Below are 15,474 nucleotides of genomic sequence, written 5' to 3' on the forward strand. Positions count from 1 at the left end.
TGCAACGGAACCTGTTAAAAAAAAAAAAGAGTAAAGTTATGTTTGTGTATACGTGACTTTAATCAGGAAAACTGACATTACAGATTTCCAACATTTGAAATACTCCACAGTTGTAGTGCTCGACAATGAGGACTGCCTGATGCATGCAAGACGCTCTGGACAGTAGACAGGATCTTTAAGGGCCCAATGCAAGTTTATTTGGCTTTGACTGTTTGTTAGTTGTGTGCAAATAGGATGCTTTTCTCACCTAGATGTTTGTTTTGGAACCTGTCTCGTTTGCCCAGTAGTTTGGCATATGTGAATCTGCACTCGCATCTCCACCGAAACAATCAGTCCAAGACTTCATGACTGAGGTGGTCTCTGCTTGATTGAAACAAACTCTGGAGTGGATTGATTGTAGTGAGAAAGCAAAACGATCCCACAAATTAACGAACCACCAGGTTATATCACAGTGTAATATGGTTGTGTAATAGCCATATGCGGCTAAATGAAGAGAGAAATATGCATATGTTGGGATGTCATTCCTACCGGCCACTTGTTTTTCATGTTGAATACGAAAGTGAAAGCATGCTGAAATGTAACCGAGTGCTGTTTATCCGTTAGGAAAATTGACAGAAATTACCATCTGAGCATTCTTCTATATTTTAATCTTATAATATTTTATAATGTTTTGTACATTCATACACTGACACAATGAAAGAACGATGAAAATTGATCTGCTTTTTGATCAGACTGCAGTCTTGGCTCATCTGTTATTTCTCTCTATAATTTAACCCTATATTGCATAATTCTAGCCAACGTTATTTTTTTTTAAATAAATTGATTAATGCAATAGACACATTTTCACAAAACTTGACAAAAATACAACTTGGTGACGATGTCTGTGGGTGTCAAAATTATATATATAATATATAATATATTTATATATATATATAAATTTTTCAATTTTTCAAATGTAGTTACATCACAATTGTATTTTTTTAAATTGTTAGTTGTATTTAAAAAAAGGTATGCTGAAGTTATGTTTGTTTTTGGACACATTATTTAAAATATGTGGCTAAAAAGGGGGTAAAAATCTGAACCCCTGGCCCGATCCACTGGACCAATAGAAAAAAATCTTAGAGTTGAACCTTGAGTTAAAATCAAAATGATTAGCCCCTCTTTAAAAAAAAAAAAAAAAAAACTTTAAAAAATGTATATATTTGGAAAAAATAAAAGTGTTGCTTAACAGAGAGAAGACTTTTTTCAGCACATTTTTAAACATAGTTGTTATACTATAACAACAAATCATTTTTTAACTTTGCCATGTTGACAGTGCATAACAGTTTTTTTCTTGTTATTTTACAAGACACTTGTATTCAGCTTAAAGTGCAAAATAAAGGCGTAAGGTAATATACAATAGTTAGGCAAATTAGAATATTTAGGCAAGTTATTGTATAACAGTGCTTTATTTTGTTTTGTTTTGACAGTCGAAAAAATATATATTTCTTATGGGGGGTAAAATATTGACCTTAAATTGTTCAAATAAAAATTTAATTTGATCCAGCCAAACTAAAATAAATCAGACATTCTCCAGAAGAAAAACTTTTATACGAAATGTTTCAAAAATTGCCTGGGAATTATTTGAAAAAGAATAAACACTTCACAGTCGAGCTAATAATTTTGACTTCAACTGTGAATGGTTAAATGACAAGATCATAATGTGTAAAAATATATCTATATAATTTGCAAATACTACAGTATTTGGACCTATGAACTCCCATTCCTCTTAAAACTTGTTTTGTTTCCAGTTGTTCTCAAAGCTAATAATCTGAAACAGCCTGTTGATGGTGAGATCAGCATACATTGAGCTTCTGTGCTATATAGGATTAGCATTCATCAGCTCTATCATCTTCTCTGATCCACTGGTCAAAACCCATTATGGATTCGACCGCCAAGTGTTTTATGCATCCAGGCAGTCTGCTTCGATCACACATACTCTATTACACAGTGTACATATCAGTCAAAATGCATTTCCTTCTGAGCACTTAAACACAGCCTAAAGTGGCGGCTCATTCAGACTCATTTCAGGATTTATCTAATAAACACTAGTATCTAGAACAGCAGGCTGACATGCTTGCCAAATTAGATGCTCTCTGAGGCGCGTGGCGGGAGCATCTATCACTTGACCAGTTTGCCATTCAAAGAAATCTTTCTCTTTTATGTTCCTCGGTCTCCGGTGGGTTGCTTCCTCCCATTTAGAACTTGAAAGCACGTATTTCTCTTTTTCTCCTGCTGTCTGTCTCCACACAACGCCCTTCTGTGATGCCCTATTTTTTGAGACAGGTTTTTAAATGAATTAAAGATTAACTAAGATATTTTTAACCATGCATTCAAGTATTTGGGTAAGACTAAATATAAAATTCGACATCTTAAAGCCCTTACAATGAAATATATGGTGCTTTAAACAAATACTGCACAAGAGTTTTAAAAAATCTTTATAAATGATGTAATTCATTTTAAATGATAATAAATATTGCATATTAAAAAAAATATATAATATTAAATTAAGTTTCTATTAATGTTTTAAAGTGCAGCTTAAGACTGAACTAGAATAATGTCATATTATATCTAATTTTTAAAATGCTAAGATCATTTTTTCCAGTTGAATTGAAGTCACTGCAAGTATTTGAACAAATCATTTTGCAATGTTGGAATAAAAATACAATATAGTTTGTTTCAAAGTAGCTTCACATTAATAAACAGATTATAACATAATCAATGATGGACACTTTATCATATATGTAACAAAATGAAATTTTGCTGTAAAGCACAAAAAATAAGTAATTATTCAGCATAAAGGGACAGTTCGTTCCCAAAAATGATAATTTGCTGTTAATTTACTCATGCTATCCATTAAATGTCTTTTTTTACTCTAGTAGAACATTAAAGAAACTATTTAATCTCAAATTGGTAATTTGTGTAATGCAAGTCAATGAATTCCAGCACTATGACTGTGAAAAGACCTACAGACAAGAACAAAATTATTGGAACCCTTCAGTTAAATAAAGAAACACTACACTGTTCACCAAAATAACTTAAAACTGAAAAAGTAATGAATATTCAAACTTGACTGAAATTAAACTAATAAAAAAATCAGGCATTGCTTTGAATTGTGGTTCAACAGAAGCGTAAGAAAGGCAAACTATTGAAACTGGCCTAGACAAAATTAAAGGTATCAACACTTTTGTCCATGTCTGTATATAAGCAAAACTGTATGGTTATCAACATTGAGGTCTTGTAGAGCAAAAAGAAAATAAAACCATCTGTGCAAGAATCAGGACATTATTAACAGCATTAGTATTACTAATTGACAACTGCGGCAAACCAGGCTGAGCACATTCTGCACGAGCACAAGCTTCCTGATGCATAACCATAGACATTATGTGTTGGGAATAATGTTAAATGTTGGCATAATGTTGGGAATCTTGTAAAAGTGAGTGTTTTCAGCTTCTCTGCATTTAATTTTGGGGTAAACTATCCCTTTCATCTGTTCGGCGTTGGTTCAAAGTTCATCAAGATGAAGTATGTTCAATTCAGCTGTAAGCAGCTTGACAGAATGCTGTAGTGTCGATCTTCAGCTTGTTATTGTAATTTTAGCAATTAGGAATCAAATTCAGTTCAGCTAAATGCAGCTAAATCGAAAGTTATAGTGTTTATTAATCAGCTTGTTTATTCAATTCAGTTCAACAACCGCATTGAAAAATGCATCAGTTTTTCATGACTACTCAAGACAATTGTGCCATCATCAGCTGGACTTTAGTTCAGGTTTTATTCTCTCCCAGTTGTAGCAGTAGCTATGTTTGCAAAGATGTGAATTGAACTTATGCGCAAAACTGGAATATTGCCTAAAACATATGCAAATGAAGTACTGCTTTCTTCAAGTAAGTCAAAGAGAACAAAGTCCTCACTTCCTGATTAACTGGTGGCAATTATCATAAAGAAAAATAGAATTTTCTGTGGTAGAAGACATCAATGTGGGCCTTTTGTCTTATATAATATAGGGCTTGACCGCAGAATATGAAACACAATGATTGCAGTTATAATTTACTTTTAGAGACACAAGACTGCTCTTTGAGAACGCAGCCACTTAAGACTGTTCTGCCATTCTGGGAGGTAATAGTACTAAAACACTTTGATGACAGACATTGGCTGGAGCATTTTGGAAACTTTTCAGATGTCGTTTGGTCATTCTAATAGATGTTGTCTGTAGTCGCTCCATTGGTTTTTCCATTTATGCCGTCCCATCTCATGCCAGTTCTGAAAAAATAGCTTTTTTTTATTATCACATGATTTGGTAAAACAAAATCTGACACAGCCTCATTGGAACAATATGCCCTGGATATTTGACACTGGGAAACAAGTGTTTGTGGGTACATATGGCTGCATTTTATGTGTAAAACGAATGCTATGGGACGATACTGCTGACTGTTTACTTCTGTATGGATGGCTTTTCTAACATGACTGGTTTGTGTGGTACTGTAGCTCACCAAAAATAACTGCATGAAATTGAGGTAGGAGCATGCAGCCATGATGGCTTTTTTTTTCTAGTTTGCTTTTGAAAACACTATCGGTTGGGTTTAAGGAAGGGGGTAGACGGGTCAGTAGATTTCAATCTAATACATTGTGCATGACGACAAGCCAATTGGCTTCTCTCACAGACATGCACGAGAAGAACGTTCATATGCACAGACATGTTTACAGTGGCCTCTAGTGGATTTACAAGACATGAGAAAACATACTCCAGTAACACATTTGAGATTTTTAAAAGTACCCTCCAGTGGATTTGTGAAAACAAAAACTGCAAGACCACATAGTCCGTGGTACATATTTACCAGTTCTCAAAAATGTAGTCCTGGGCACATACTTCAAATGAGCCTGTGTTGCCAAAATCACAGGACTTTTTTGATGCGCTTACTGGATTTTATTCTATACATGTGCTTCCATCATAGTTTATTAAAGATGTCAAATTAGACAAAATTTTATCCTATTTAGTTGTACACATATATTTTTATGAGCATTTTTAAAATGCGCATCTTGGCATTTCCATAAAGCATTTTTTATTTAATGGTCAAAAATTCATATAAAAATAGTTGGATTTAAACATGGCTAATGTAGGCAAATCGATAATTTCCAGCCTGATCTCTCAAGAAAACGTAAGTATTTTACATTTTGTCAGTTTCGAGGCTAATTCGTACAAATCCGTTTAGTTGTACGAAAATATGTTTTTAAAAATTAGATGTGGCACTCAACCCGCCCCTAATCGGGCTAAGCAAATTGTACTAAATTGTACGAATGAGACTGTACGAAATCAAACGAAATAGCCACTAAATCAAAAAGTTACAAAATTGCCGTGGGATTGTGTTGTAATATTACTGACCATTAAATGTCAATAAATGACATCAACTATAGCAAACCACAAGCAGCAACAAACCTAACTAACTAATGAAAGACAGAAAAAATATATATTGTTAGTTTTTTATTACGTACTGATCGTGGTGATATACTGTAGTGTCAGATGATGTATTTATTCATGATTTAACAAACCTAATAGGTTAAACACTGTGTGATTTGTATGTGTGCAGCCGAACCCATTAGCACACAGCATGTGTAGGATCTGACACTGTTACTGAATGAGTCTTGGCTTCTTCACGGCGACACCTCAGAGGTAGTAAATTCTCAGGCTGTGTAATTTAGTCTCTAATTAGATCGCACATGCACACGCACACACTCATAGGCTGTACTGCAGGGGCTGTAATCAGTTCATTAGGTTAATTACTAGCTGTGAAAGGGACTCATAGTCTCTGTGGGCGCTTTGGGTAATTGGTCTGGCTCTAACTCAACTTAAACCAGACTGTGTCACCCAGCCTGTCTCATTGGACACACGTGCACATACATACAGATCCTGGAATTAAATACGCTGTTTACCCCGCACATTAATCTGATATGATATTTAGGGCTGTCGGTTTGTGCTTTCAGTGATGCAATCTGATCTGTTTGTTCATATTGTGTAGGCAATATCCGGTAAATCTATATTGGTTGCTATAGTGATAATGTAAACGGAAAGAGACTTTCTCATATCAACTGTCATGAGAGTAGCTGTCAGTGAGGACAGAAAGGAAAGGAAATGTTGCCTCCACTCATGAGAGAATGTGTCATTGCTGTATATACAGTAACATGCATATGTTAGCTGTAAAATTTGAGTAAATCTGATTGTTTTTTTAAGTTTCAGACAATTTTGAGCAATCGTTTGCTCAGTAAGTCATAATTCACAAACATATTTGACCGTATATACTTGTAGACATATAGTTCAGTTCTCTTAGCTCAATGAGTTCACACTAGTGAACTCCACAGTCACCAGATGTCCATCCAATAGTGCATCTTTTGGATGTAGTGGAACGGGAGATTCACATCATGGATGTGCAGCTGACAAATCTGCAGCAACTGCTTAATGCTATCATGTCAATATAGACCAAAATCTCTGAGGAATGCCACCAGGCTGTTAAGGCAGCTCTAAAGGCAAAAGGAGGTCCAACTCTGTACTGCTAAGTTGTACCTAATAAAGTGGCCGGTGAGTGTACACATTTATAGAACAAATTTGATTGTGCAACATTAAAGGCAAGTTATGAAAGAAATGCTTTGTGCTGAGCTATATGTGCATTTTTTTTGTTGTTGTATAATAGTATTTTTAAAAATCTGTTTTCCTGTGAAAATTAAAATGTGTCAAAAAGACGTCAAATCAGTTTTTAAAATGGCTCAATTAACACAAATAAATCTAAAAAAGATCTGAAACAATGCATTTCACTGAACTGTAATGAGTAATGTATCTCCTTACAAAAATACACAGGTGTGCTTAATTTTTCCTTGTTTAGATATTATTTACTCCATGTTGCACTCTTAAAGTCAAACCTCTTTAGAGTTTGTTTAGAAGCAGACCCATCTTGTCAGACCTCTCAGTTTGCTTGTTGGCTATACATACTGTACAGTAGGTTCAGACAGCAGCATTCACACTGCAGTATAAGAGTAATTGTGTCAAAGTTTATTTTAATCAATCCCAATCTGCCAAGTTTAATATTTGTGCTTTAGCTGTGCTTGTTAAATCAGATTACATTCAGTTCTCTGTTACAGACCTGATGATTCAGATGTAGTCAAAAATACATCCAGTGTTCCTGCAAATCTTTACAAATCTTTAGAGATCTCAACCAAGGTCTGCTTCTGTAATTATTAATGAAACGTCTAGAAAGAAGAAAAAAGGATTTTACATCTGAATCAACCAGGGATTTTTTTAGGGGAAAAGCGAGGCTACCAGTCTGTTTTTTGATTAATAAGATCTACTGTATGTGTTTAACCAGGCTTTGCTGATCAAAGAACATCTTTTCAATATTTTTGAAAAGAAATAAATATCAACACTGCTTCTGGGTAATGCAGCTTATGGTCCTGCATGCTGTTAGTATCACACAATGTTTAACCATTCTTTACAACACTGATTGTTTAAAAGACAGATGTGTTTGCTTACAGCTCATTGGTGTTTCCGTAGCAACTGATAGATTAGGGTGATTGGCTAAAATTGGGCTATCAGTGTTATTTTCTGATGGGTGTATTGAGCCATTCTAAGACACATTCAAGTAGTGTTAATTGAATTATGGATAATATGAACAGTTACGGTTTACTGTCCTGTTTATGTCCTCATTTGGTGTTCATTCTGTTCTTAATAAACACTCAATGGAGATTCCAGTCTTTTAATTCACTTTCCTTTTCATTGTTCCTGTTTATATTTGGTGGAATTACTGTAACTTCCTTCCTTCTCTCTTTCACTATCATGAATTGTGTAGTTGCTGAGCATATTGAAGGAGATGAGTTATTTAGTCACACTATGAGTATAATAACACATGATTTTCTTAATAGCCGCGCTGCTTTGACTTTAAAAGCCACTCAAACCACTTTTAACAGCAGTTCAGGGCTCAGAAAATGACATATTCGACCCAGTAGTTTTATAAAAAACTAAATTAAGTCTTTGAATCATTTTTAAAGGCTTAGATTTTACAGAGATTACATGGAGATTCATAAGCTGAAGGCATATTTGAGGAAAGGTGTGTTGATTGCAGAGCATAGAAGAAGGCCTTTGAAATGTAATTAGACTGAACTGCTGAGGTTGAATTGTTAGTATTCACAGCACAGCAGCATTACAAGGCCATGCATTTGCATGGGAACAACAGACTAGCGGATCTAATCTAGCTTTGGTTGTGACATCCTTCATTCGACAAAAGCCATGTGTTATAGCTAAATAAAGGTCTAAATATCATTGCATTATGGAAGATATTTCATCAGTGCCAAATTAAAACCAACTTATTATATTGGCTTTCTGCTGCAAGCAGTAAAAATCAGTGAGGTTATAGTTAACAAAAACGAATGAGAAAATAAAAACTAAACTAATTTAAAAAAACTAATTTTTTTGACTAACTGAAACTGTATTGTATACATACAAAACTAACTTTAACAAAATTATAGCAAAAAACGTCCTTCATTTTTGTCTTTGTGAATGTATTTAACACATAAACCTACTGTTTGCCTGTTAGAAGTAAATCTATTTACTTTGCGCTGCCTGGTGTTTGACAATGAGTGGACATGACAGCAGCAGGGTAACAGCATTAAATACAGAGACTTAAAATTATTAATTTAACACATTTGTGCCCAATAATGGGTTTTATTTCTGTATTAGTGATCGCGATCGCGAATGAATCGTTCTTATTAATTAAGTAAACTGGTTGAACTAGTTCACCAAATTCAACTGAATCATTTGAAACAATCCACGTTTCCAGTGAGCACTATTATCCACATTTACTAACTTTTTAACATGCCTGACACCCCATCTGGCTCGAAATAAACCAATATATACTGAGTTATTCAGTTATTAGAACAGTACACTGAGATTTGTGAACTGATAATACTGCGCATGCGTGATTAAGTGAACCAAACACAAACAGTATATGACAGCCTGCTGTTACTAAACTAAACTTGAACAACTGCAGGGGTTTAAATAAGAGGATCTGGTGAAATGTACATTTATTTCATACAAGTAAATCATGCTTCAGTTGGCTTGCAAAACGTAATTGTAATAAACTTTTCAGATCTGATGTTTTAACTGACTGAAATTAGGATTGCTGACCATATATTTTTGGTATTTTGAGTCCAGACATGGGAGGATTGTCACAAAAGATCTGTTTTAGGTTAAAGATCCGAACTTCCCATCACTACTGTGTATCTAACCTTAGAAGCAGCCTTGCACACATGTTTTACTTAGGGCTGCTATCTTGTGGGCTGTTGTATTTCAATTTGAGGATGGGTAGATGAGGGTAGTGGTCATGTGTCCTCTGAATTCATGTTTTAAAAAATCTTTGTTTTAGTTTTTATTATACAACATTTATCCTGATGATTTTGAATATAACACCTAACAAATATCCTTATGTACAAAAAACTAAAACTAACACTGAAACTAATAAAAACTAAACTGAAACTTAGAAATTTAAAAAACATAGAAACTAATAAAAGCTAGTAAATCTGCCTCTAAAAACTAATTAAAACTAACTGAATTTGAAAACAAAAAGTCAAAATAAAAACTACAGCTAATGAAAAATCCAAAATTATTATAACCTTGCAGCTCAGGCAATTGACTCAAAAAATGCTTCAAGTACAAGCCAATCACTGGGAATGTTCAGTTGAATAGCTCTCTCCAAGTTGAATAGCTACTCTGAGTTTCTGAAAAGAATCATGGGATTTATGGTTTCAGCTGTATGTGGGGTATTGCAGAGGCACTGTGCCCCTCAGATTAGAAAGAGGGTGACAATGATAAAAAAACAGAGGAGGGGATGGACAGGGAGAGCCAGAATGACGCAAGAAAAAGGAGAAAGAGAAAAGCAGTGTGAATGCAGAAGCTGAGGATTTAAGATGAACTAAAGAGAAAGAGAGAAAGAGAGAGGGATTAGGAGAGGAAGAGGTAGAGATTAAACAAAAATAGCAATCATTGTGTGAAGATGTCTGTCCTTAAAGTTCCTCTGAGTCACCATCTGACATCACTCTCTCTCTCTCTCTCTCTCTCTCTCTCTCTCTCTCTCTCTCTCTCTCTCTCTCTCTCTCTCTCTCTCTGTGTGTGTGTGTGTGTGTGTGTGTGTGTGTGTGTGTGTGTGTGTGTGTGTGTGTGTGTGTGTGTGTGTGTGTTGTACACTATGACAGATCAAAGATGGACAGGGTGAGTGATGTCTGGATCTGATGTTTGTCTCTGTGTTCAGGGAAGCTTCACTGGCAGATGTCTAGACTCACACACCTAACCTAACACACACTCATACATACTTCTTTGTTTAGCTGTATTACCTCAACACCTCACTTTTTGTTTTTTAGGCTAATCACATTTTCTTCCATACCTTTGCTAACCAAACTTGTACTCGCAAACCTAACTGTTATAAAAACAATGCATTTTAAAAATGTAATTAAAGCTATATTTACTGCAGTGACTTTAGTTAGCTCTTTATTTTGCATTATGTAATTAATGTCACTGTCCTTGTGGGAAAAAGTTTATTTTTTACGAAAGTAGCAAAACCCACACATACAGTATGCTTCAGGCTTATACGAGAGTATTCTATAGACTCCAGGATTTTTGTTTTTATCTAAATATAATTACTAGTCAAAACCAAACCTACTTCACTAGTAAAATATTATTTAATCTATTTATTTTTGCTGTTTAAAATAACTCCATTTGTGCTCAGTGGGAGGTTTTTCCGGATTAAGCTGACTTTGGGGGACAATTGAGCCCCCCACACACACACATTTATGAGCTCTGCTGGGAGTCAGTGGAGAAAATGAGACACCTGTTGAAGGAGATGTGGAGAATATAAACACCTGCAAAACTGACTCAGAGGTTACCCTGACATTGAAGAGGATTGTGACTCAAATCCGAGGTTTTTTTTTTTCCCTTATGTGTGAGCAAGCAGATTATTATGAATTTAAAAGTTTAATTTATGTCATTCATGCAATCTTTGTCACTTTATGTAGCTCGAATTTCACAATTGCTCCACTAAGAAAAGAATTTATGATTGAGGTGTTATACAAAGTAGTGCTAGCAAATACTGAATTCAAATGTACTGCACTCTCAGGTTAACAGTAAATGTTTAAAATGTAAATTTTTTTAAGAAAAAATAATACATTCCTATACAGGGTGCCCGAGGGCTCTTGAAAAGTCTTAAAATGTCTTAATGTCTTTTAGACCTTAAAAAGTCTTAAATCTATGGACATATTGTGTTGTATGTCTTAAATCTTTTTTAAACAGGTCTTAAATTTCTTTTATTCATGTATAGCTACCCAATCAGGCCAGCAATCCAATCACCAACAATCCATCCTAAAAACTTTTAACTTTTTGTTTAAAAAATCATTTTAACTCTATTTTCCATAATTGTTTTATTATTTTCCTTACAATAACATTTGTTTAAAAGATCTCCATGTCTTTACTGCTGAGAACACTGACCTTGACAGACTGTTGTGTATATGTTTAGTTTATTATAGTTTTTCAAACTTTAAAAGATTTTCTTTTTATCTTAAAGAAAGTTTATGTTGAAAAAAGTTTTGTCACAATATTTAAAATATTTTGCTAAGTATTACCTAAAATGTTTAAATCTGGTATTATTCAATCATGATTGTATTATTAAATGTATTAAATTCTAAACAAACAAATTGTGGCCCAATGAAAAAACTCCTTAGCGTTTAGCCCTGTATGCCCAAATGGAAAGAACCTATATGAGGATATACGCGCATATATGAAACCTATATGCAGTATATATGCACATATATGATAATATATGCTGCATATACAGTTGAAGTCAGATTTATTAGCCCCTCTTTGAATTTTCTTTAACAAAATATTTCTTAAATGATGTTTAACAAAGCAAGGACATTTTCACAGTATGTCTGATAATTTTTTTACTTCTGGAGAAAGTCTTATTTGTTATTAGAAATTAGTTATTAAAACTATTATGTTTAGAAATGTGTTGACAAAATCTTCTCTTCGTTAAACAGAAATTGTGGAAAAAATAAACAGGTGGCTAATAATTCAGGGCAGCTAATAATTCTGATTTCAACTGTATGCATATATATGCCACATATAGACAAAATTGAGGTGCATATATGTGCATATACAGGCCATATAGGTCATATGTATTGCTTTTTTATATCCACATATAAGTCCTATATGTATATACAAGATATGTCTCCCATATAGCGTATATCTCACTTTGGCAACTGGTTGGTTATACATGATGCCTAGTTCATTTTTCTATTATCGAGAAAATAACTAAGAACTAACTAAAAAAATGTATGTACAGTTTTGCAAACACTTGAAATTGGTATTGCATGTAATTGGCATGTTATGGAAATTAATTATGGCAAATAATTATGGCAAATAACCACACGGAAAGAACCTATATGAACCATATGTTTTTAATATAGGTTTTGATATAGGTTTTTAATATATTAAACATATATAAAATTGGCTGTTTTCCTATATATATAGGAAATATATATAAATATATATTCTATATATTTCCTATATATAAGTAAGTTACTTATAAGTAATGGTCTTAAAATGTCTTAAAAATTCAATAAAAAGTTTTATGTCTGCCAAAACAATATTTAAACTTGCCTATAGTATACCTTACAGAAAACCACAAGAGCTTCACATGTCTAATCAAATAAAGCATGCAGAACACATGTGAACGCAAATATGTTGTTCATATGAAACCCACGTGACCACATGTGAACAAATGTAGAACTGTGTTACAAGCAAATGTTCCAGAAATCAAAAGTTGTTTTTCTTTTGTTTTTCACCTGTGTTTTACAAATGTTTCACATGGTCCAAATGGGATTTTAATGTGTGATTGTACATGGGAACTGCATGTTGTTTTTCTGCAAAGGATGAAACATTTCAGGGTAGTCTTTTCAATGCATTATTGTCAGTTCAGGGTTGGGTAAAAATAGAAACAGGCTTTGACTTTTAATTTGAATATAGCACTTTCTCACCAGACTTCTGCTCAGTCTATCTCTCTGTATCTCAGTGTGTGTTTGTGAAGTCACTGCCTAGATGTGTGCGTCATGTCTTTTGGCAGATTGCCTGGCCAGGTCAGTCACTTTGATTTCCTGCATGATTAGCAACAACACTCTCACTTGTCTTGTTTTAAGAGCGTTGGACCCATGAGAGACAGATATGATGTTGTTTCTGTCCTATCAGCCTGCCTCGCTGCTTGCAACGTGCTGCCACGATTCACTCATGAAATCCACAGCCAACGTCATCAGAGGGCACACAATGTGCCCTGCATGTTTAGACAAGGACAGACTCCATTGTAATTCAACTGTAAAGTGTATGTGCCACAATCTACAGCAGTATTTGTTCATTCAAAATTGCTTTATAGCTTCTATGCCCTTCAGGACCAGATTGAGGAATCAAGGTTTATGATGAAAGTTAAAGATGAATTGATAACCTGACCAAGTTTTAGAGGTCTGCAGTCAACTTTATGGATATTTATGACAGTTCCTCCGTGTAGACTTTTGAGTCAGGAATGTCAGGTTTTACTACTGTATACTTGTTATAAACTACAACCTATAAATAGATATGGAAGAGGAAAGAGTTGGAAAGAAGTTAAACTGTTTTTGAATATATTGTTATAGTGAAACTTGTGACTAATATAATGTTTTTATGCTTTTAAGTCCTTATCCCCCTAAAGTAATGATGGTTTATACTGTAAACTACCTGACAAAAGTCTTGTTGCCTTTCCCAGTTTTTGAAACAACCAATAATAACTTGACTTCAAGTTGATCCTTTGGTATATAGCGGCTTATATTAAAGGCAAAGGCTTTTAGATTACACTTATTTTACTAAATAAAATATCATCATGCCTTAGTTTTTAATTATTTAATTATGACAGTAAGACTTGACTTTGCTTAGACAAAAGTATTGTCATTTAACAGAAATAATGTTCGGTATAGAATAATAAGTCATGGTGCAGTGGGAAAAGAATGAATTTTGTGTATGACTCCCATGAGCTTAGAGGACTGCATTCATACATTTCTGTAATGACTCAAATAACTTATTAATAAAGTCATCTGGAATGGCAAAGAAAGCCTTCTTGCAGGACTCCTGGAGTTCATCAAGATTATCTGGATTCATCTTCAATGCCTCCTTCTTACCCCAGACATGCTCAATAATGTTCATACTGGTGACTGGGCTGACTAATTCTTCCGCAACTTGAACTTCTTTGCTTTCAAGAACTTTGATGTGAAGGCTAAGGTATGAGAAGGAACGCTATCTTGCTGAAAAATTTGCCCTCTTCTGTGGTTTGTAGTGTGATGGGTAGCACAAATGTCTTGATACCTCAGGCTGTTGATGTTGCCATCCACTCTGCAGATCTCTTGCACGCCCCCAGAATGTAACCCAAACCATGAGTTGTCCTCCAAACTTGACTGATTTTTGTGAGAATCATGGGGCCATGTGGATTCCAGTAGGTCTTTTGCAGTATTTGTGTTGATTGGGATGCAGTTCAACAGATGATTCATCTAAAAAATCAAGCTTTTGCCACTTTAACAAATGATCAACTAGAAGTCAAGTTATTATTTGTTGTTTTTACAACTGGGATCAACGACAAGACTTTTGTCAGGTTTTGTCATCGTTCACAAGTCTCTGGATATTCCCCACCCATACATGTTTGTACAAAGGAATAGTCCACCCAGAGATTAAAATGTTCTGATTATTTACTTACGTCAGGTGATATGTATATAATGGTCTTTTTTTTAGCTGAAGAGAACTAAGATGCACAAGGAAAACATGATTTTTCAGAGTCTTTCATCCAATGCAAGTCATAAAAGGCTCATTATAGACCTTTTTTTGATCATGTAAGAGCAATTTACAGTTATACAAATGTTTTTTTTTTCAAAGCAACTTTTAAATGAGGATAATAGAAGCAATTCAAATCTTGAGAAAAGCAACAATATGTAGATTCTGTATCAAGTCTCATTTTTAATTTGTATTTTCGTGTTTTTTTTTTTTTTTGTTTTTTTTTTTTTTTTTTTTTTTTGCCAAAACTACATTACAAATGTTTCCATGCTAACTTCTAAATCATCTGACAGGAGTGTTGGATGCTTCATTCCCAGCATGAATACAAAAGGTCTTCAAGATGACTATTTCATTTGTAGTTAAAATAATAATTTTTGATCAAATCTATTTACATTTTTTTTTAAAAATCTAACTTTAAGTAATAACCTTCCTAAATTATATCCACCTGATAACCGAATTTTTCTAAATGACAACCAATTGTTGGCTGGGGTCATGTAGATTACTACACTACCGGTCAAAAGTTTTGGGTCAGTATGATTTTTAAATGTTTTAAAAGAAGCTTCTTC

At 34.1% G+C, this 15,474-nt stretch overlaps 1 protein-coding gene across 11 annotated transcripts in view; it reads left to right on the forward strand.

Annotated features, from left to right (window-relative positions):
* The window catches only part of si:dkey-172j4.3, a 174,006-nt gene that overhangs the window by 112,311 nt on the left and 46,221 nt on the right, over positions 1-15,474 (forward strand). The gene's annotated exons all lie outside the window — the stretch shown is intronic.

Source organism: Danio rerio, chromosome 7, assembly GCF_052040795.2.
Source record: "Danio rerio strain M-AB ecotype USA chromosome 7, GRCz13ab, whole genome shotgun sequence".
Lineage (NCBI taxonomy): Eukaryota > Metazoa > Chordata > Actinopteri > Cypriniformes > Danionidae > Danio > Danio rerio.